The sequence below is a fragment of the Gopherus evgoodei genome, chromosome 8 (genome assembly GCF_007399415.2).
Source record: "Gopherus evgoodei ecotype Sinaloan lineage chromosome 8, rGopEvg1_v1.p, whole genome shotgun sequence".
Taxonomy (NCBI): Eukaryota; Metazoa; Chordata; order Testudines; family Testudinidae; genus Gopherus; species Gopherus evgoodei.
The window spans coordinates 98,820,179-98,843,345 of NC_044329.1; the positions used below are offsets into that span (position 1 = coordinate 98,820,179).

Below are 23,167 nucleotides of genomic sequence, written 5' to 3' on the forward strand. Positions count from 1 at the left end.
CCAGTTCTGGGCACCGCATTTCAAGAAAGATGTGGAGAAATTGGAGAGGGTCCAGAGAAGAGCAATGAGAATGATTAAAGGTCTTGAGAACATGACCTATGAAGGAAGGCTGAAACAATTGGGTTTGTTTAGTTTGGAAAAGAGAAGACTGAGAGGGGACATGATAGCAGTTTTCAGGTATCTAAAAGGGTGTCATCAGGAGGAGGGAGAAAACTTGTTCACCTTAGCCTCCAATGATAGAACAAGAAGCAATGGGCTTAAACTGCAACAAGGGAGATTTAGGCTGGACATTAGGAAAAAGTTCCTAACTGTCAGGGTAGTTAAACACTGGAATAGATTGCCTAGGGAAGTTGTGGAATCTCCATCTCTGGAGATATTTAAGAGTAGGTTAGATAAATGTCTATTAGGGATGGTCTAGACAGTATTTGGTCCTGCCATGAGGGCAGGGGACTGGACTCGATGACCTCTCGAGGTCCCTTCCAGTCCTAGAGTCTATGAGTCTATGAGTCTATAAAGAGTACTACACAGAGGACCTGGCACCTTACCTATGACAACCATTCAGTACATCAAAAGTCTGTTTACAGTATCACCTCATTAGTTTCAGATCTTCATATTATGCAAGGATAATAGCATTGTCTAGGTTAGGCATTCTTGGTTAAGGTCTCACTTCCTCTTACTGGGCACACTCTGCTATGGAATAACCTCTCCTTTGGCCTGTATTGTATAGATTGTTGTGGGTTTATCCATTAATCTCTGATTTGTTTTGTTTTCTTTTTTTCAAGGAGGAACTCTGTGATGGTATAAAGTGTGATTAGAATATAGGATGGAGGAATGTTGAATTTACGTAAGGTTCCTAGAAAAAGATTAATAAGCCCTTTCAGATTCCCTCAAACTGAATTATGTTTTTGTATCTCATGTCTTTGTCACATTGTTCACTTGGAAAAAAAATCTGTGACCATTAAAATGATCTCATTCAGGTACCTGTGATGCAAAGTTATAAACTAAAAATATGTTATATTAAAAGAGAACAGATTGTGTATGGTAACTCTTGCATAATGCAGGGGTACAATGAAGAATTGCAGTTCAAATTACTTTTGGGTCTGTTCTATTTTCTTAGTTTTTAAAGTTGACAATTGCAAAGTATAATTACAGCAAGTTCATTTGCATTCATATTACAATCTGGGGAGCAATTACATTCTTTTATATTTAAAAATATATTGTAAGGAAGTGTGACTTGCATCAATAAATTTCAGCAATGAGAATAGAATTAACTATTTTTATCTGAAGTGTTCTTACTATTGTTACGGAGGGCTAGTCTATGCTACATGGTTAGGTCAACATAAGCTTCCTTGCATCGACCTAGCTGTGAAAGTGTCTTCAGTTTTTTTGGTTCTTGCTGATGTAAGTGCCTCTCTGCACTGATTTTAGTAACCTTCTCGAATGGCGTAAAGTCATGGCTGATGTAATTAGGTCAACACTATGTCAGTGTAGACACTGTGTTGCTTACGTTGCCTGTTACTGACTTTCAAGAGCCCTCCCACAATGACCCAAACTGACAATACAATCAATACAGGTGTGTCAGTGATGCACATCCTTACCAGAAACAAGAAGCTAAGTGTGCACACACAAGCAATTTAATAACTGTGGTGACTGTATGTCAGTGTAAATTAGGTTGACATAATTTTGTAATGTAGACATGCCCTCAACATGTAGCATCTTTCCTGTGCATAGAAAGACTTGACAGGCTGGCTACATGGCAGATACAACTTCCTGATCAGTGTGTGAGGACAAGCATCATGTGGGGCATCTTGTTCACTATCGCATTGACTAATCTGAAGCATGCATTTTGAGGAATCTAGAATTCACAATTGTTTTCTTATTTCCATACCTTTTATGAAAAACAGTCCTAGTCAAATAAATGGTCCCAAGAAGTTACCGGAAATATGACTTTTAGTTGCTGTCTTTTGGACTGTTTATGCATTTCTTCTGAAGGCGAAATCCTTACTGAAGGAAAAACTTATTGCTACTAGATACCATCACAGACAAAGGTCTGCAGGTATATGCTCCCTGAAGTTCCATCGATAGTCCCAGCTGTAATTTCTCCAGTAAATGGAACTGAGGAAAGTCACTTTGCAGTAAAAGTAGATTATGAGAATACAAGTTTTTGGATGGAAACTGACAACTGGGATTTGGCTTTTGAAAAGTATTGTAATTATCAAATACATTACAAAGGTTATTGGACTATTATAACAGTTATTTTAAAAATATAACAGACTGGATACTGCAGTGATGGGTGATATATATATATATACACACACCTCTACCCTGATATAATGTGGTCCTCAGGAGCCAAAAAAATATAGGTGAGACCGCATTCTCTTGGGTTTGGTCCGGTACGGCGTATCAGCTGGACTGGTTTCTCCAGTGGTGATTTAAAGGGCCTGATGTTCCAGCCGCTGCAGGGAGCCCTGGGCCCTTTAAATCACCGCTGGAGCTCCGGCAGCATGGCTTGGGCAGGGATTTAAAAGGCCCGGGGCTCCCCGCAGCAGCTGGAGCCCTTTAAATCACCACCCGAATCTGGCTGCCAGAGCGCCAGCGGGGATTTAAAGGGCCTGGTGCTCCAGCTGCTGTGGGGAGCCCGGGTCCCTTTAAATCACCGCTGGAGCTCTGGCAGCAGGGCTCCAGTGGTGATTTAAAGGGCCCAGGGCGCCAAACGAATTCGGATATAACGTGGTAAAGCAGCAGGGCTCGGATGGCACTTTAAAGGGTCTGGGGCTCCCCGCTGCTGTACTGCATTATATCCAAATTCGTGTTCTATCGGGTCCTGTTCTATTGGGCTAGAGGTGTATATCAACCATAATGCAAGAGGTTTGAAATAGTGGGTTTCACATATTTTAATGCAGGGCGCTAGGGGTTTTAGCGCCCTAGGCACACGGCAATTTTGCCGCCCCGCGCCCTGGTCCCGCGGCTCCTGTGGAGCTGCCGCAGTGGTGCCCGCGGGAGGTCCACTGGAGCCACGGGAGCAGTGGACCGTCCGCAGGCACGACTGCGGCAGCTCCACCGGAGCCGCTGACCAGCGGACCCTTCGCAGGCACCACTGCGGCAGTTCCACCGGAGCCGCCTGCCGCCCCCTCCGGCAAAATGCCACCCACCAATAATCCTGGCGCCCTAGGCGATTGCCTAGGCCACCTAAATGGAAGCGCCGGCCCTGGCAGGGGCCAACCTGAGCCTGAGAAGGAGCCAGAATTTACCAATGTAAATTGCCAAAGAGCCACAGTAATTTGTCAGCAGCCCTCCATCAGCTCCCCTCCCAACACTTCCCACCTACCAGCAGCCCTGCCGATAAATGCCTCTCCCTCCCCCTCCATACCTCCTGATCAGCTGTTTTGTGGCATGCAGGAGGCTCGGGAGGGGGGTGAGAAAGGGTGGAGTGGGGGTAGGGCCTGTGGCAGAGCCAGGGTTTGAGCAGTGAACACAGTCCGGCACATTGAAAAATTGGTGCCTGTACTCCAGCCCTGGAATCGGTGCCTGTACAAGTAGCCGCATATTAACTTCTGAAGAGCCGCATGTGGCTTCAGAGCCACAGGTTGGCCACCCCGTTTTAATGCATTTACAGTATTTACTTCTTGCATTCTTCCTACCTACATTCCTCCTACAGTTTCATTTGTGTATGCCATGGTATTCTTCAAGTTTTCCCTTTAACTCTTAGATGGGAACTCTTTTGCCCTGTTTAACAGTTGTCATATTTGCCTCAGAAAAGACTATTTCACTAGTGTGAGAAATATATGTTTTTCCCATGTGTATTTTTGATGATGAGTTTGCTAATTTGGGTGGTGTGTTATAGGATCTTTTAAGATGAAAGGGGCTATAAAAGTAAGATATTGTTTATAATTTTGAATCTGATTAGTTATTCTGTTAGGGGAATTTCCCCACTGACTTCAGTGGAAGAAAGATCCAGATCTTTGTGACTTAGAATTGTTTTTCCTTTTGCAATTTACCTGGTTAGCTGTGGTCGATTTTCCTTTTTTTGTGTGTGTGTTGATTGGAGATAAATCTGGTAAAGGAACTAACCTCCGAAATGTACTTCTCCTCTGTATGTAAATCTTTTCAGGAAGTGCATGACAGCCTCTGTTTTGTATGGTTCTACGTTTGTACAGAAGCTGTTATCACAGAATACGTTTAATGGGCCGTGAATTGTGTGTTGAAAGGAGGGTCTCTCTAGGACTCCTGATCTGCTTGCAATAGACCTATGGGCTCGGCAGCAAATGCATTAGGCTAAATATGCTTACCCCATTGACTCTGAAGGTAACAGCCCTCAATGCCTCATTAAATTTTCATGGGTGACTGAGAGAAGCCAGGAGGAAAAAAATCACCCCGTTAGCAGCAGCTATTATGGGGTCTTCTCTGGCGGCACCAACACCACGCAGCTTTCCAAGAAACCTGTTTCTTGTCGGACATTTGCAGGGCGAGGCCCTACACTGGCTGTCTGGTTCAGATGGGGGAGAAATGGCTGGTGCACTGGGAAGAAGCATGCAAAAGGCCCTTCCTTGTTGTTGAATGCCTAGGGGCCACCTGCTGTATGGACGACAGCTGGTGGCTACCCCCTTGGCCCCTGGCACTGCCCTGCATCCCCACCGGGATGGGAGAGCCTGGGACGCAGGTGGCACCCAGCAGCTGTCTGTTTAGTGCAGCAAGACGAGAGGCAGGAGTGGGCGGGAGCCACCCGTGCGTGGGGGCGGACGAACTGCAGAACTTGTGGGATAGGGCCCAGTGCGGCTGTTCCAGGGGCTGGAGAGAAATGTCTGCACTCCTGGGGGGTGGGGGTCCTGCCGCATGGCCTCTTGGCCCCCGGCTGGTGCCTTACCCACTGTGCACCGGACTGGGCAGGGTGACCAGATGTCCTGATTTTATAGGGACAGTCCCAATTTTGGGGTCGTTTTCTTATACAGGCTCCTATTACCCCCTACCCTGTCCTGATTTTTCACACTTGTTATCTGGTCACCCTATGCCCCGGGAGAGTACAAGAGTGGGGCGGGGGGGGGTGAGACAGTCTGTGAGCAGCGATGCTGCCCTCCCCTCCAGGGAGACTGAGAGGGCTGGGGAGGGAGCCGTTCTGCGCCCCCTCCCACCTCGCTCTGGAGAGGAGGCGGCGACCCGGGATCATCTCCTCCCCGCCTCTGGGCTCGGCGGCGCGCGGCCGGGGGTCGGACGGGGCAGGCACCCGGGGAAGCGGCTCTCCCGGGGTGGCCGCGCCACGTGCGCGGGAAGGAGCCGGAGCCGCTGCAGCGCGCCATGGGGAGCAGGGGGACGCCGGGCGCCCAGGTTTGCCGCGGCAGGTCAGTGCGGCGAGTCTCTCTCCCCAGGCAAACGGGGGCTGGCGGCGGTGGCTGGAGTGGGGGCTGGATGAGACGTTTGTCGCGCAGTCTGAGCGTGATCCCGGAGACGTGCCCAGCAGCCTGCGCTTCTCCTGGGTGGCACCGAATAGCAAGAGCAACGAGAAGCGCAGCCTCTTCTCTGCTGGAATAACAACCCCGGGCTCTCCCTGTCTATTGCGGTGGTCTCTCCGTCTGGGGACGGGGGCGGGACTTTGGGAACGGGACGGACGGGGGGTGGGGGGAGAAGGGGTTGCCCGGATATTGCCATGTTGGAGTTGGGTGCCAGCTGCCACGTGCAGTTGTGGTGGAGAGAGGGGGCAAGGAGGGGGGTGCCTTCTTCTTGCTCCCCTGAAGAGTTACATGGTTGCCCCCGTGGAAGGAGGGCGGGCGGCCCCAGGCACTGCCTCCTTGGTGAGTGGGGAGGTCAGGTGGCCGCTGCGTGTAGAAGGGGTTTGGGACAGAGGGCACCCTATTGCTGCTGGAGGGGGTGGTGGGCAGGAGTGCCATTCTAGCGCCCCACGTCCCCCCTCATTACTGGGCAACTAACATTTCCCCCTCCTTCAGCCTGTGGCAGCAGTTTTTACCCATCATCATCTGCACATTGCAACCCCCCCTTTGCTCTCTCCCCTCCCCGTCCGCCCCTGAACAAGCGGAATTTTCTGTCCCGGCTTTTAAGCGATCCGTGGAAAATCCCAAGATTCGGTCTGAAATCTCGTGTCCCCGAGGTGCCCGGCCCCAGCCACGCCAGCCACGCCAGCCTCACCCCAGAACACGCCGGCCCCTGGAGCCCAAGCAGAGAGGAAAGCCAACAGCAAACGTGACCTGGTTGAATGATTTTGTCTTGAGGATCCCCGGGCTCCTGGCGACGCGCTGCGGATGAGGGGAAGCTGAGTGTGTGACCGAGCAGTCGTTCCCATGGTTCAGTTAGCTCTCCCCCCACAGCCATGTTATTATGACAGCCCCGCAGCCAAGACGCCCCTTGTTTTGCTTTCGCTGTTACGCACCGTTATGTTGTTGGCGTTTGGGGGTTCCCGGGGGCTGTTGGGGAGGGAATTGCCAGTCCCACGTTCAGAGCTTTGTTTCTGATTTTTGAATAGCGCCTTTGCAAACATCCCCAAGCCCCCACCCTCCAGAACCCCTAAAAATACACATTGAAATGAGCTTCATTGTTAGTGTCTGCTCCAGTTCCACGGGGTTTGCAGCCAGTCTGTACACCGATGCCTGGTCGGAGATGGTCTTACACCTGCAGTCTGTCTTTTTGATAGTGCGCCTCCTGAATGCATTGCTGCTGTCTACGGTAGTTTTAAATAAGGAGCGTGTTAGCTGAGGGCGCATTTTAAAAGCACTCATCTGTTGATTTGTTTTCTTTCTCGGAAGATGTATTGTGAGTTGAAAACCAACCGCAAACGGGATTGTCTGATGGAAATTTATTGTGGAAATATTTAGAACCTAAGGGAGGGGAAGTGGAAATGCCGACTTCAGGGACTTGCTTAAATATCCATGGTTCTGTGTAATAGGGCTATCCCCCAGAGTCTGGATCCCCTGGCAGTCAATAACATTATGGTTAAAACTAAGCTCCCTGAGTTAAAGCTAATCCTCTCCTAAGGGCCTGATTCTGCAATTGGACTGTACACCTGCATAAAAGTTACTCAGGAGTAAGGGGGCAAAATATTCACGTTGAAAGTTTGCACACTTACTGATGGCTCTCTGTTAATGCATAACACTGCAAACCTCCCCTATTCTCATTATTAGTGTCCTTTTAAAAAATTACAGACAAGATGAGGAATTCCAGATTCCTTGCAGTTCCAACAATGCACGGTCAAGGAGCTGGGTTTAAAAAAAAAAGTGAAGATTGGCTTTAATAGAACGGAATTGGATAAAAATTTTCATAGAACTGTGGAAGGTTTTAATATATGCCCTTAAGTGAATTAGTGTTCAAAATACTGTGATCGCAAGCTCTTAACTACAGTAGGGTGTTCCTATTGGCTTGATTCAAGTATGGAATGCATTAGGTTGTGAAAGAAATCACAAATTGAATGTTTGGGTAGAATCTCAGGAAGATTCATTGGAACATTTCTGAGAGTGTTCAGTCTTTGGTGCAGGAGTAATTGTTTTTTGGTCTGTTTGTAGACCACCTAGCACAATGGAGTCCTGATCCATGACTGGAGCTCCTAAGCACCACCACAATGTAAATAATAATAAAATTATGGGAGAGGGTAGTGAACAATCAAGTACAAGAATGTTTATTTTGTTGTTTTTTATTAAACCTGGCACTTGTAGATCACTGTTTAGCTTTAGTTTCACTGTAAAGTTGTGTTCATTTCAACACAATAAACTAAACTTTAGATTCTTCACCAAAATAGTTTAAAAAGCCAAATTTTTGTTTAAAAGGGGATTTTTCTTCCGTTTGCTTAAATTTTGAATACTCAACTAAAATGCTTAATCACTTTTGTTTTCAACTACTCAAACAGAAAAAACCTTATTGTTGATGAAACTCATCTCTGAAGCTATTTCACAGTATGTTTCCATTGCAAGACACACAATTATATGAAATGAAGAAAATATTGTATTGCTTACTGTTTTTCTTTTTCTTGCTGCTATACTCTCTTAAGCAAAAACATTGGATTGATATTCATTCAGATGTGTACATTTTTTTGAAGAGGCCCTTATGAGATTTTTTTTTTCGTTGAGCGGTCTAAATGCAGTTGGTATCTAAAACAGAGGGCTAAAAGGCACATTTTCAGACTTCTGAAGTCAAACTGTAGGTGAAATTAGCATCTAGTTTACACAGTTGTCATTAATTTGTCTAATTACATGCATTACACACTTGCCTTAAATATACTGGATTTTTTTCCCAACTATTGTTTTTTTCTCACAGTGCATTTAATCACCATGGCAAATAAGTTCAAAACTTATTGTCCCCAGTGATATAGAAAGAATTTAGTCTGTGGACTGTATATTGGCACTGTTCTCCCTTTAACAGCCCCTCAAGATATGGATGGAAGACAGCCACCCTCATGTCTCTGGGGATCTGCCTTCTGGACATTAGCGTTTGCACACATCAGTGGTTTCATCTTACGAGGATTGAAATTGATTTTCCTTTTTTAGTTCAGCCTGTGAAAAATCTACTGCAAGCCCCTTATCCTGTGGGCCCACATGAAGACGTGATACCAATAGTCAAGGATGTTGACTCGAGGCAGCTACAGGGCATCAAAAGTAGTAGCATCAGATTGAGCAGCTTGTGCTGAGGCAGTTAGGGCTAGAGCCACAAAGAGGACTCAGGCTTTGTATTGCAGCACCTAACTGTAGATGCCCTGCTGCCTAATGGAATTCCCAGCCCTGGCACCCTCTTCAACGCTAGCGGAGAGTTAGGTGTCTAAGAATGGGATTTGCAAAAGCCAGCACGCTGAGCAGGGAGCTGTCTAAACTAGCCAATCGGAAATGCTGAGAAGAGGGGAGTAGCCTAAGCCTCACCCCTCCAAATAAATTTGCGGCCTAATTCTGGACTGGAGGGATGCCTAGCCAGGAACTCCTGGCTGGAGTTAAACACCTAAACCCGATCAATCCTTTCACAGGAAAACCAGTGGCTGTTCCCCCCATTCTATCTGAGAGCCATGTGGTTATACCATTCACCTGGGATGTGGGACATTCAGGTTCAAATTCCCACCCTGTCAGAGCAGGGACTTGGACCCCAGCCTCCCACCTCCCTGCCCTAACTACTTGATGATGGGGTATTCTGCGGGGGTGGGGAGAAGAGGTGTGTTGTAAACAAGACACGAGAAGTCATTCTTCCGCTTTACTCTGCGCTGGTTAGGCCTCAACTGGAGTATTGTGCCCAGTTCTGGGCACCGCATTTCAAGAAAGATGTGGAGAAATTGGAGAGGGTCCAGAGAAGAGCAACAAGAATGATTAAAGGTCTTGAGAACATGACCTATGAAGGAAGGCTGAAGGAATTGGGTTTGTTTAGTTTGGAAAAGAGAAGACTGAGAGGGGACCTGATAGCAGTTTTCAGGTATCTAAAAGGGTGTCATCAGGAGGAGGGAGAAAACTTGTTCACCTTGGCCTCCAATGGTAGAACAAGAAGCAATGGACTTAAACTGCAGCAAGGGAGATTTAGGTTGGACATTAGGAAAAAGTTCCTAACTGTCAGGGTAGTTAAACACTGGAATAGATTGCCTAGGGAAGTTGTGGAATCTCCATCGCTGGAGATATTTAAGAGTAGGTTAGATAAATGTCTATCAGGGATGGTCTAGACAGTATTTGGTCCTGCCGTGAGGGCAGGGGACTGGACACGATGACCTCTCGAGGTCCCTTCCAGTCCTAGAGTCTATGAGTCTATGAGTCTATAAGAAGCTGGGTGTTTGTCAGTCTCTGGGGTTGAAGCTTTGTATGAACTATTTTAATGGTCATTGGGCCATAGAGTGAGTGAGTGACTCTCTAGCCTCATGGTTAGAGCAGTCTCTTGGGAGCCCGAGGTCTCAGTCTCTGTGCCAGTGAATCTAGGTAGGTAAATGTGTAGTTTGAGGATTCTGCTGGAGGATTTAGGAGACTTTGTGCATAACCACCAAGAGAAATTAGGTGCTTTAGGAAATGCAGGCGCCTAGGGTATTTAGGTGCCTGCAAGGTTAGGTGACAGCTGAGCCGGGGTTTTGAGGATCAAAATTTTAGACGTAGGCACTTAAAGTTAAGCATTTAATCCCATTATGGATTTCACTGTCAGTCTACTTGACACTGTGAGCAAGTCACAATGCAGGTACAGTCAAGAAGGTACAGGAGGCAGATTCTTTAGGGTCAAGGGCCAGCAGTTGTGGAATACTCTGCCCTTTCTTGGTCATTACAACACATCCTTGGCAACTTTTGATTAGCTTTCCCTAGGCCTCTCCTGAGCTCATTGGGCAAACTGTTCATTTAAAAGTACATAGCTTTAGTTCTTTTAAGCTGCCAAGAGGTCATTGGACACGTGTGTCTAAATAACCATGTATTTATAACATACTTTTTACTGTCCACCAGTTGCCGATGCTGTTTTTAGACTATTGTCAGGTCCAGTCCCATCTCCTGCTCAGCAATTAATGTTGTCACCCTGTCTCTCCATGAGTTCTGTCCCTTTCTTATAGCCTGGGGGTGGGGGCTGCCACAGGGTTTCCTCTGCCTCTTCACAGCCCAGGTGATGGAGGGAGGAAGAGCAGATGTGCCATCCTTCCTGCCCCTCCCCCCACCAAGGAGGGCAGTGGGGAGGAGGTAAAGGAGTTGCACTGAACTGCTGGGCTCTTTGCTCCCTCCTTCCCCTTCCCATCCTGTGATAGCAGTGGGGAGAGATACGGCTGACTACTGGCAGGACTGATGCTCGTGGCAGTGCGTGATGAACTCCATAACCCTCTGAAATCCCATCACTCGTGAAAATATCACTATAGTTGGCAGTACTTTGATGACTTCAGCATTGAGCTTATCTATGATGAAGAGACCCTACTTGATAGTCTGCCAAACCATCTTATCCCATCCCTGCCCTAGAGGCTAAGTGAATCTCTTTCTGTCTATCCATCTTTCTGACTCTTTGGGTTTCAAGTATTGCATTTTCTTGGTCTGTCAGAAAAGTCTCTTGGTTTCTGTTTGATGAAATATGCTAACTAACTGCAGCCAACCTGCCCTGCTAATATGAGATTCTCCTGAAGATGAAGATATGTCAACAACACTTAAATATTGTTTACTAGAACCTATATAATTACAATAACATTTATGTTTGGGAAAGTGGATGGTTCCAGGGAATAGTAACAAAGATTATTTAAAAAATGGTTGGCTAAAGTTTTAATCACAAAAGTAAGTGGCCTGATTTTCAAAAGTGCTGCTTACTTGGCCACGCTTACTGACGTTAAGAAGGACTGCTGGACATGCAGAACTTTTGACAGTCCAGCCAGTTATTTAGGGATATAGAGCGTGTCACTTCTCAATCACACATTCATGTCCAGGTAAGTAGTGACCAAAAATTGTTCTGTCTACCTTAGCTACTTGCATGGCTCTTTTATTATAGTACTTGAGCACCTCACACTCTTTAATGTATTTATCCTCACAGCATCCTTGTGAGGTAAGGAAGTTATATCCCTATTTTACATGTTGGAAACTGAGGCACAGACAGATTTGCCCAAGATCATGCAGGAAGTCTGTGTGTGGTGCAGGGAAGTGAACCCATTCCTTTTAAATTCCAGCCTTGCATCCTAGCCAGTGGACCATCCTTCCTCTCACTTCTGTGTGAAAGATTTTAAAAAAGATTGTCTGGTTGCCTGTGCAATTGGTTCAGTGGCCTGTGTGAACTGAGTTGGTGGTCCAAACCTCTTTCCTCAGTGTCGAGTGTCTGCATTGCAAAAATGCTATCATTGACAGTTTGGCTGGCAGTAACATCAGAAGACAGAATGAGCATGGAGACTGAACTACCATCTCACCTCAGCACTTCTGGTACATGGTTGAGGCATGTTGGTATGACAGAGTGGAGTGAATAAAACTGTACTGTTGTTCCTTTTCTGGGGATAAACTTCACTTTTCTGGACTGTCAGGTCTTTTCCAACAGCATTAAGTTCATTCAGAGTTGTGTAAAAGGAACCTTAGCCTCTCAGTCTGGCCCCTCTTTATACCTATAAATCAGCTATGTGCATACTTTTTGCACATTACCATTTGACAATCAATGCATGTATTCAATTAAACACTTATAAGAAGCTAGATATTCAGTAGGTTTTCATCAATCTAAACCTCAAGAACCATTTGGCAAAATATCTTCTTCCTTTGTATGGCAGTTCTCTATTTCAACAATAATACAAGACTCACTGATGAATATTGATTAAGTATATGAACATTTCACTAACCATTTTAAATAAAAATATTTAACCCTCCCACCAATAATTAAATGGATTAAAAACTTTGAAATTGAAACAGTTTTAAAAGGTGACACACAGACCTAAATCCATACTTTGCCAGTAATACAAGATTTTGCCCAGGCTAGCTTAAATAAATTTACATTTCATGGCCATGGCTTAATAATTTCATCCATAAATCAGTTCTGCTTAAAATAAGTAGAATTTTTATTGCCCCATCCTTTGTAAACTAAAAAGGCAAGCATAGTGGGCTGCAGAAAAGTGGTCACATTATTACATGCAATGTCATCTGTGTATCTAATCTCACACAGTCAACCATCATAATGTTCAGATGCTAAAGGTGTAAGCAGTGTTCAGACATGTAATGCTTAAAATTGCTGTTCTTCTATTTGAGGGGTTTTTTTTATTGTGGTTTTAGCAAATGTTATGAGAATCCACTTAAAAGTAGTTTGTATAAATAACTACTGTATATTTTTAATTTGCCATGGATACAGTCATAGGCCCTAGGCCTAGCATAGACCACTCCATGGGACCCCACATGGACTTAGGGTAGCAACTTTAAACCTATAACTGCATTTGGATCTGTCCTGAATAAAGGGAAGCATGTATCTGTGCTGCCCCAAGTGGAGAACCTTCTGACTCTGTCACTGTTGCCTTTCTGCCCCATCCCTTTCTTTTGGCAGGGTCTGAGATACTTACTTCACCCCTTTCTCAGGAGCGGGCTACTCCCCTGTGCATTAGTTAGCATCTCAGTTTGGCAGGTGCTGGGGACAGAATCAGGATTCTTCCCAATTTCCACTCCCCCAGAGTCTCAGGGCAACACCTGCCCTTCCCATCATCCCATTGCAGTTAGCTTAGTGGATGGCAAAAGGAGTCTTACCCTTCCTCAGGAGATCCATTATATCAGAAGTAGGATAGTCTGATACCTGAGGCTACAAACATACCCACTTATTGGTTCATTTCAACTATTAAATATGTACTGATGTATGTGATCTGCCCTCTTTAGTGTACAGAGATGTCTGTGAACGGCTGATTTGCTCTCTGTTCTCCAGATAGTGTCAAGCAGCAATGTTCATTTTTTTCCAGCAAATGCTGATTACCCTTGCACGTTGGGGAACAGCAGTTTTTTGAGAATCTTGTGATTTCCCCCAACCCAAAGGCAAATGAATAGAAATTTAGTGAACCTAGAGCTCTCCAAAGAGGAGTCTGACCTTATTTTGTAGTGAATCAAATAATCCTATCATGCAGGTATGGGACCAGATTAACTTTTTGTGGGCCTCAACGCTTGTACCATGGCCCCACTCCTCTGCTCTGCCCAGAGTCCGCCCCGAGGCTCTGCCCCCTGCTTGGCCTCTTACCCCGAAGGCCCCACCCGCTGCTCACACATGCGGGGGGAGAGGGCAGAGAGGAGTGAGTGGTGGGCAGGGAGAGAGGGGATGAAGAGGAGTGAGCAGGAGGCTAAGAAGAACAATTTTTCTCTATCCTCCTTGTAACAACCTTTAATGTACTTGAAAACTGTTACCATGTCCCCTCTCAATCTTCCCTTTTCCAGACTAAACAAACTCAGTTTTTTCAGTTTTACCTCATAGGTCTTGTTTTCTAGACCTTTAATCACTATTGTTGCTCTTCTCTGGACTCTCTCCCGTTTGTCCACATCCTTCCTGGAAAGTGGTGCTCAGAACTAGACACAATACTCCAGGTAAGGCCTAATCAGCATGGAGTAGAGTGGAAGAATTAGTTCTTGTGTCTTGCTTACAGCACTCCTGCTAATACACTCCAGAATGATGTTTACTTTTTTGCAACATTGTTACACTGTTGACTCATTTAGTTTGTGATCCACTATGACCCTCCGATCTCTTTGTGCAGTACTCCTTCCTAGGCAGTCATTTCCCATTTTTTATATGTGCAACTGACTGTTCCTTCCTAAGTGGAGTACTTTGCATTTGTCCTTATTGAATTTAATCTTATTTACTTCAGACCATTCGTCCAATTTGTCCAGATCATTTTGAATTTTAATCCTGTCCTCCAAAGCACTTGCAATCCCTCCCAGCTTGGTATCGTCAACAACCTTTATAAGTGTATTCTCTATGCCATTTTCTAAATCATTGATGAAGATATTGGACTGAACTGGACCCAGAACCGATTCCTGCGGATCCCACTCATTATGCTCTTCTAGCATGACTGTGAACCACTGATAACTACTCTCTGAGAATGGTTTTCCAATCAGTTTTTCACCCACAATATAGTAGCTCCATCTAGGTTGCATTTTGCTAGTTTGTTTATGAGAAGGTCATGCAACACTGTATTGAAAGCTTTACTAAAGTCAAGATATACCATGTCTGCCACTTCCCCACCCCCATCCACAAGGCTTGTTACCCTCTCAAAGAAAGCTTTCAGGTTGGTTTGACATGATTTGTTCTTGACAAATCCATGCTGACTGTTATTTATCACCTTATTATGTTTGCAAATTCATTGCTTAATTATTTGCTCCATTGTCTTTCCGGGTATAGAAGATAAGCTGACTGGTCTGTAATTCCTTGGGTTGTCCCTGTTTCCCTTTTTTAGATTGGCACTATATTTGCCCTTTTCCAGTCTTCTGGAATCTCTCCCATCTTCCATGATTTTTCAAAAATAATTGCTAATGGCTCAGATATCTTTTCAGTTAGCTCCTTGAGTATTCTAGGATGCATTTCATCAGACTCCAGTGACCTGAACACATCTAATTTGTCTAAGTATTTTTAACTTGTTCTTTCTCTATTTTAGCCTCTGATACTACCTCATTTTCACTGACATTCACTATGTTAGATGTCTAATCACAGCCAAACTTTTTGGTGAAAACCGAAACAAAGAAGTCATTAAGAACCTCTGCCATTTCCACATTTTCTGTTATTGTCTTTTCATTGAGTAATGGGCCTACCCTGTCCTTGGTTTTCCTCTTGCTTCTAATGTATTTGTAGAATGTTTTCTTGTTACCCTTTATGTCTCTAGCTAGTTAGATCGCGTTTTTTTGCCTTGGTCTTTCTAATTTTGTCCCTTCCTACTTGGTGGTGTATGTTTATATTCATCCTTTGTAATTTGATCCAGTTTCCACATTTTGTAAGACTCTTATTTTTAGATCATTGAAGATCTCCTGGTTAAGCCAAGGTGGCCTATTACCATACTTCCTATCTTTTCTCTGCAGTGGGATAGTTTGCTCTTGTGCCCTTAATAATGTCTCGTTGAAAAACTGCCAACTGTCTTCAATTGTTTTTCCCCTTAGACTTGCTTCCCATGTGTGCTTTCTGTTATGTTTTTAGCAGGCATACTATTGATTTTGCAGAACTTTAGATTTAGATGTTCTCAAAAATGGCCTTATAGTTGCAAGATGCACATTACGCTTAATGAGCAGTCAGTGGAAATCTGTGTAAAAATAGATTTGGAGGATATTTTTCAGACTACAGATGATAAAAAAAATAACTTCAAGCCCACTGGAGTTGCTTGTCATAGAACTGTATAAATATAGAGCTGCAAGGAATCTCAAGAGGTCATCAAGTCCAGACCCCGTACTGAAAGAGGACCAAGTAAACCTAGAACTTCTCTGTCAGGTGTTTATCTAACCAGTTCTTAAAAACCTATGGTGATGGGGATTTCACAAGCAAACTCCATTGGAAGCCTACTACAGAGCTTAGCTACCCTGACGGTTAGAATGTTTGTACTGTTATCTAACCTAAGTCTCATTTGCTGCAGATTAGGCCAATTACTACTTGTCCTGCCTTCAATGGATATGGAGAACAGTAGATCACCATCCTCTTTATAACAGCCTTTAATGTATTTGAAGACTACTATCAGGTCCCTGCTCAGTATTCCTTTCTCAAGACTAACATACCTAGTAATTTTAACCTTTCCTCATAGGTCAGGTCAGCCTCCATCCCAAGCAAGGGGGAAAGTTTCATAGGAAGGGTTGCAGACTAAGCTGGATGAGCAAGCATCTCAGACAGGTGATTAAGAGAAGGCAGAAAGCCTACAAGGAAGGGAACATCGGAGGGATCAGCAAGGAAAGCCCCCTCTTAGAGGTCAGAAAGTGTAAAATGAGAACTGCCAAAAGCCGAGCAGAGCTGGACCTCGCAAAGTGAATTAAAACCAATAGTAAAAGGTTCTATAGCCATATAAATAAGAAGCAAATAAGAAAAGAAGAAATGAGATCACTAAGCACTGAGGATGGGATGAAGATTAAAGAAAATTCAGGCACGGACCAAGACCTAAACAGATACTTTGCCTCAGTTTTTAATGAGGCTAGTGAAGAGCTTAGGGGTAGTGGTAGGGTGATTAATGGGAGCAAGGATAGGCAGGTAGAAATTAGGAAGTCCAACTCAAACAGTTTAATGGCGCTAAATCAGGGAGGCCGGGATAATCTCCATCCAGGAATATTAAAGGAACTGGCACATGAAATTGCAAGCCCAATAGAAAGGATTTTTAATGACTCTCTAAACTCAGGGGTCATATCCTATGACTAGAACATTGCTAAAATAGTTCCTATTTTTAAGAAAGGGGAAAAAATGTGATCTGGGAAACTACAAGCCTGTTAATTTGACCTCAATTGTATGCAAAGTCTCGGAACAAATTTTGAAAGAGAAAATAATTAAGGACATAGAGGTTAATGGTAAATGGGATAAAAAACAACATGGTTTTCCAAAAAGTAGATCGTGCCAGACCAACCTGGGGTTATTAGTGGAGTTCCTCAGGGGTTGGTTTCGGGATCAGTCTTGGGACTGATCTTATTTTGACATTACTGACCTTGGCACAAAAAGTGAGAGTGTACTAATAAAATTTGTGGATGACAGAAAATTGGGAGGTATAGCCAATTCAGAGGAGGAATTTCATACAAGAAGATCTGGATGATCTTGTAAACTGTACTAGTAATGGGATGAAATTTAATAGTGCAAAATGCAAGGTCATACATTTAGGGACTAACAACAAGAGTTTTTGCTATAAGCTGGGGAAATATCAGTTGGAAGTGACAGAGGAGGAGAAAGAAGTGAGTGTATTGGTTGGTCACAGGATCACTATGAGCTGACAGTGTGTTGTGACCGTGAAAAAAGCTAATGCAGTTCTAGAATGCATCGGGCGAGGTATTTCCAGTAGAGACAGGGTAGTGTTACTACCATTGTACAAGGCACTGGTGAGACTTCATCTGGAATGGTGTGTGCAATTTTTGTCTTCCATATTTAAGAAAAATGAATTCAAACTGGAACAGGTGCAGAGCAGAGCTACTATGATGATCCAAGGATGGAAAACCTACTTTATGAGAGGTGACTCAAAAGAGCTTGGCTTGTTTAGCCTAACCAAAAGAAGGCTGAGGGGAGATGTGATTGTTCTCTCTAAATACATCAGAGGGATAAATGCCAGGGAAAGAGAGGATATAATGGACATAAACTGGCCATCAACAAGTTTAGGCTTGAAATTAGGCAAAGGTTTCTAACCATCAGAGGAATGAAGTTCTGGAACAGCCTTCCAAGGGGAGCATTGGAAGCAAAAACCTAACTGGCTTCAAGATTGAGCTTGATATGTTTATTGTGGGGATGCTATGAGACTACAGAGAATTCTTTGCCATGTGTCTGGCTGGTGGATCTTGCCCACATGATCAGGGTCTAATTGTTCACCATATTTGGATTGGGAAGGAATTTTCCCCCAGGTCAGATTGGCAGAGACCCTGCGGCTTTTTTGCCTTTTTCTGCAGCGTGGGGTACAGGTTACTTGCAGGTTTAAACTAATATAAATGGTGGATTTTCTGTAACTTGAAGTCTTTATACCATGATTTGAGGACTTCAGTAACTTAGCCAGAGGTTGGGGGTCTATTACAGGAGTGAGTGGATGAGGTTTTGTGACTTGCATTGTGCAGGAGGTTAGACTAGATGATCATGATGGTCCCTTCTGACCTTAATGTCTATAAGTCTGAGGTTTTCTAAGCTTTTTATCATTTTTGTTGCTCTCCTCTGGACTCACTAGTTTGTCCACATCTTTCCTAAAATGTGCTGCTCACAACTGGACACTGTACCCTAGCTGAGGCCTCACAGTTCCAAGTAAAGTGGGACAGTTGCTTCCTGTATCTTACATATGACACTCCTGTTAATACCACCCACAAATATATTTGTTGTTTTTGCAACTACATCACATTGTTGGCTCACATTAAGTTTGTGATTTGCTATAGCCGACCATCTTTTTCAGCAGTATTACCACGTAGCCAGTTATTCCCCATTTTGTAGTTGTGATTTGATTTTTTTTAAAGAGAAATATTTTTCACTTGTTTCTACTAAATTTCACTTTGATTTCAGACCAAATCACTAATTTGCCAAGGTCATTTTGAATTCTAATCCTATCCTCCAAAGTGCTTGCAATCCCTCCCAGCTTGGTGTCATCTGCAAATTTTATATGCATACTCACTCACCATTCCATTATCCAAGTCATTAATGAAAATATTAATGACAATATTGAATTGTATCTGAATGTGGGTAATATCTTTGTTAGGGAATCTGCTTGCTATCAAGACCAAAGTTATTAAGGGCATTGCTTGTTTTTCGTGGTTTTTTTGCTTATGTTAACGATATAAGGAAGGAATACAGCGCCTCATAAAAGTGCTTTTTGTAGCACAAAGCTATTTAATTTCTCAACAGCATACTAGGGACACTTTATCATAATTGACTTTGGATAATTGCTATAGCATTGGTTGGGTCCCTTCTTGTGAATGTTCACCAGTCTATAGTGTTGGACCCAGCCTTTGAATCCCACAGGTTTCCAAGCTTACTGGGTCTGAGCAGCATCCAGACCTTCTCCCTAGCTCTGGCCTCTTAGGATGTGTCTACATAGCAACTAGACACCCACCGCTGGCCCGTGCCAGATGACTTTTGCTCATGGGGCTTGGGCTGTAGGGCTGTTTCATTGCAGTGTAGATGTCTGGGCGTGGGCTGTAGGACCTCATGAGGTGGGTGGCTCCCAGAACTTGGGCTGTAGCCCCTCAGTCCGAGCCCCTTGGGCCTGTTGTGGGTTTTTCTTTGCTGCGTAGACATACCATCAGGCACGCTCCCATTGGGCAACCTCTTTAACTGAGACTCTTTCCTGGGATGTGGGGCCCTGAGACCAGATCTCCCTAGCAGCTTATGCTCACTGTCCCCAGTTCCACCTAGGGTGACCAGATGTCCCGATTTTATAGGGACAGTCCCGATTTTTGGGTCTTTTTCTTATATAAGCTCCTATTACCCCCCACCCCCATCCCAGTTTTTCACACTTGCTGTCTGGTCACGCTAGTTCCACCTCACTCCAGTTTACAGTTTTAATGCTTTGGGGACAGGTAAAGCAAGGAACGCAGGCTTTGTAAAGTAATATCTTAAATATCACACATTACTTTGAGGCTATGTACACAGCACAGCATACATTGGTATAAATTATGTTGCTCCAGGGTGTGAATAAGCCACCCCCTGAGCGATGTAAGTTACATCGACCTAAGCATCAGTGTGGACAGCACTGTGTTGGCAGCTGAGTCTGTCCTGCTCGTGGGGGCTGGAGTAATTAAATCGATGGAAGAGCTCGCTCCTGTCGGCTTAGAGCATCTGTACTAGCTGCGCTACAGCAGTGCAACTGTGCTTATCTAAGCCCTGTAGTGTATCCATAGCTGTAGAAAGCAGATGAGAGTTACGGATCTCTGGAAAACCAGCAAACACCCAAGTCAGTATTCTTCAGGGAAGTTAAGGCCATAGCCATACTGCTCAGTCTTCTGGCAATGGGCTGTCCCTTGCTAGAGAGAGTGTCTCTTTTTAAAAGCACGCTTTCTCCTTCTGTCTTCCCATTGTGGATTTTCCATTCTCCAGCACTTCTAGTCCTTGTGGGCTGCTGGGCATAGAAGATTACGAAAGCAGATAAAAGTAATTAGCAAGTCAGTAATTTTGGCAGCCAGCAGATGACTCTCTTTTTTGTTAGGTCTCCATAAGGCGAGAAACATCCCTTCCTTTTCTGAGCTTGCTATGCAGCGCATCAGGCTACAAAAATACTGGTTCAAATTGGTTCTCAACATAATGGTTGTACAGAAAAGGGACGTTCTAATCTGCAGGTTTACAATCATAAAAGATGCTCACAGAACTAAATAAGATTCATAAATTGGAGCAGACATATTCCCCCAAATGGTCACAATGGTACAATAAACTTTCTTTTCAGGGTATCAGTAAGATTAATAACAAGTTGGGCCGGGTTGGGGGGGGGAGACTCACAACCTGTAAGAGAGAATTTATAGGAAACCCCCAAAATTTTGAAAAGGAAAATGTAGAATGCAGAGATTATTTAAGAAAAATAAAACTTCTTATGTTTTTGGAAAATTGTAATTCAGTACAGCGTTATTTAAACTTAATAGGTTTCTACATGCATCAGGTATTACCAAGTTGCCATTGATTTGTCAGTATCACTTTATTCTGGGTGTCTAGAGTATTTTTTTTTATTGCTCAAATCTATCTTTCTTTTATCATATCTTATAGGGATGTCTCTACAATTATGCCTAATGTAATACTTATGTTGTTGACTGAAGATAGTCTGCAGTCAGCTTTTTTAGTGTGCATTATAAAGTTTAACAGTTTTGTAAACCCACAACTGTCTTAATTAAACCTACTACATAGAGCTACCAAGAACATTTTTTTCCAGTTAATTTAAATACATTGTTTTGGACTAATAAATAAGAATATTGGCCTGTAGCTTCATGTTTAGAATTTGGAGATGCAGAGACTTTAAATATGAACATTTGAAGACAGAATTTGAATGACTGTGGAATTGAATGAATGTCATAACTGTTGTTTGCCTTTTATTGTACAAAGTTGTCATGAAATGTTAAAATATAAACAAGATTGGTTACTGCAGAAATAACAGAAAACATATTGGCTACTTTTCAACCCAAAGAATTATACTTTGCTTTAGTGTTGACTATAGGGACTGTAGAAAAAATGAGAGAAAGCGTGTAACTACATTAAACTCTGCATCTTTAGTTACTTTTGATCCACAGTCACCTGAGTTGCAACTCCCGCTGAATCTAATGGGAGTTGCATTTGTATATCTGAAGGCACAGTTAGGCCTACTAAAACAATCAAGAAATAGGGCAGATTCTAACTTGAACTGTAAACTTGAACTTCAGTGGGATTCTTTGCGTGCTTATGTACTTTTCTGGATCGGGCCCAGAATGCTCAGCAACCTACAAGATTGAGCCACCACTCAGAAGTGAACAATGTGTTTTGTAATTTGACCAGTTTCCGGTATTTTTGCCCAAAGGGTGGCCTTGACAGCTGACTCATATGGCATGTGATTTTTGGCATGTTAACATTGGATATGTTGCTTGAACTCTGCATTATATTTATACAACTCCTTTAATCCTCATAAGCACTGACCAGTATCCAAGTGAGGGGAAGGGAAGAATCAGCACTGCATTTAGAAGGATGCAAATATTTTTAATCAATTATGGTTTTATCTTCAATTTTATTCTCTTTTGATTTCCTTGTGTAAACCTTAAACTCCGACAGTTTAAAAATATTGTATTTTGCTTGAGGCTTTGGTGATGTTTGCTTTCTCTTAATCTTTGTTCAGTGCCAAAGTTAACTTTGGTGGGCTGCTAGTGTTCCAATAGTTTGCACCTCAGGGCATTGCTCCATTAGGGAATTCAGGAAGTGGGATTTTGGGAGTTATGAATGTGATTAAGCCAAGCATAAAGATAATGATGAAAAGGAAAACTACTTCTAAACTTTTATGCAATCCAGCTGATCTTCATAAAACCATGCTGCTAGTTAGTTAAGCAACAGTCAATGCAGCAAATATTTTATTAATATTTCAGTTTTACAGTTCACTTCTTTATGTAATAAAGTACACTGTTAAGTGATTTCCTTTCTTATTGCCTTTTATGCCATATTTTCTTCAATCTCTCAGATATTAAGTATATCAACAAATTCATATTTCTCTATTGCAAGATGAGATTGACCAGATAGATATAAGATCATCTTGTGTCTTAACTGTACATTTACCATACCACAAAATTAGGGTTCTTTCCTTAATCTATATTTCCCCCTCTTCATCATGGCAATGGTGGTGTGTGGGAATTCATTCCTGTGATAATGTTGCTCCCTATATATTAGTTGGTTCTAAGCTAGTCAGTGACTGTTGCACAGCCTCGTTGGCAATTTCACACCAGGATCCTAGTCTTCCATACCTTATTAGAAACCTTAGATTTTTTTTTTTAAATTAAATCTTAGCAGCAAACAAATCAACGGGCAATGCTTGTCCACACAGTGTGTAGTCAGCCTGCAGGAATATAAATACTGTTGCTGAATTTAAGAGGGATCATTTTATGACCAATAACAACACTAGTAGTTGTGCCTGCTGGAAAGGTAATCAAATGTCACAAGGATGATTGCAGAAGGGTCAGAAGTACTCTCTTCTCCGCCATTGCCTTGTACCATTTCACAATTGGTCAGATCCATGATTTTTGCCTTTTGATGAAGTTTGTGTTGAGTAGTGCTGGAGGGAGGAGATCAAATGTAATGGACCATTTGACTGATCCAGTCTGACAAATCAGGTGGTCTGTGGATTCTCAATCATAGAGAGAGATCCACTCAAAAACAGGTGAGATTCGCAGTTGATGTAATTTGGTGCAGCTTCTTTGAAGTCACTAGAACTCTACTGATTTACATCAGCTAAGGATCGAGCCCATTGTTGCTATGTTACATTTATAGCAAATGGTAATAGGCTTGGGTACATGTTGCTCTTCAGATAAAAGTGAGAATTGCCATCGAGCAAATCCCACTGTGCCAAGCTTGAGATGCTGAGTTTACTGCAGAATGATCCCGTGGAAGATGTGGAATCCTCCTCAAGACACAACCTGTGGAACAATGCTAATAACTGTTCCACAACCACTAAAACAGTCTCAGGACTCTT

General features: G+C 43.4%; 1 protein-coding gene across 8 annotated transcripts in view; it reads left to right on the forward strand.

Moving 5' to 3' along the window:
- Nucleotides 1-23,167, forward strand: part of DAB1 (DAB adaptor protein 1) — a 744,092-nt gene that overhangs the window by 459,848 nt on the left and 261,077 nt on the right. The window contains exon 1 of one of the 8 annotated variants that reach the window (XM_030573272.1): nucleotides 5,273-5,336. The exons of 6 other annotated variants lie outside the window; for them this stretch is intronic. The gene's annotated coding sequence lies outside the window, so the exon portion shown is untranslated. Of the gene's footprint in view, nucleotides 1-5,272; nucleotides 5,337-23,167 lie in introns of those variants that run through there. One more of the 8 variants, XM_030573269.1, reaches the window with a different exon arrangement.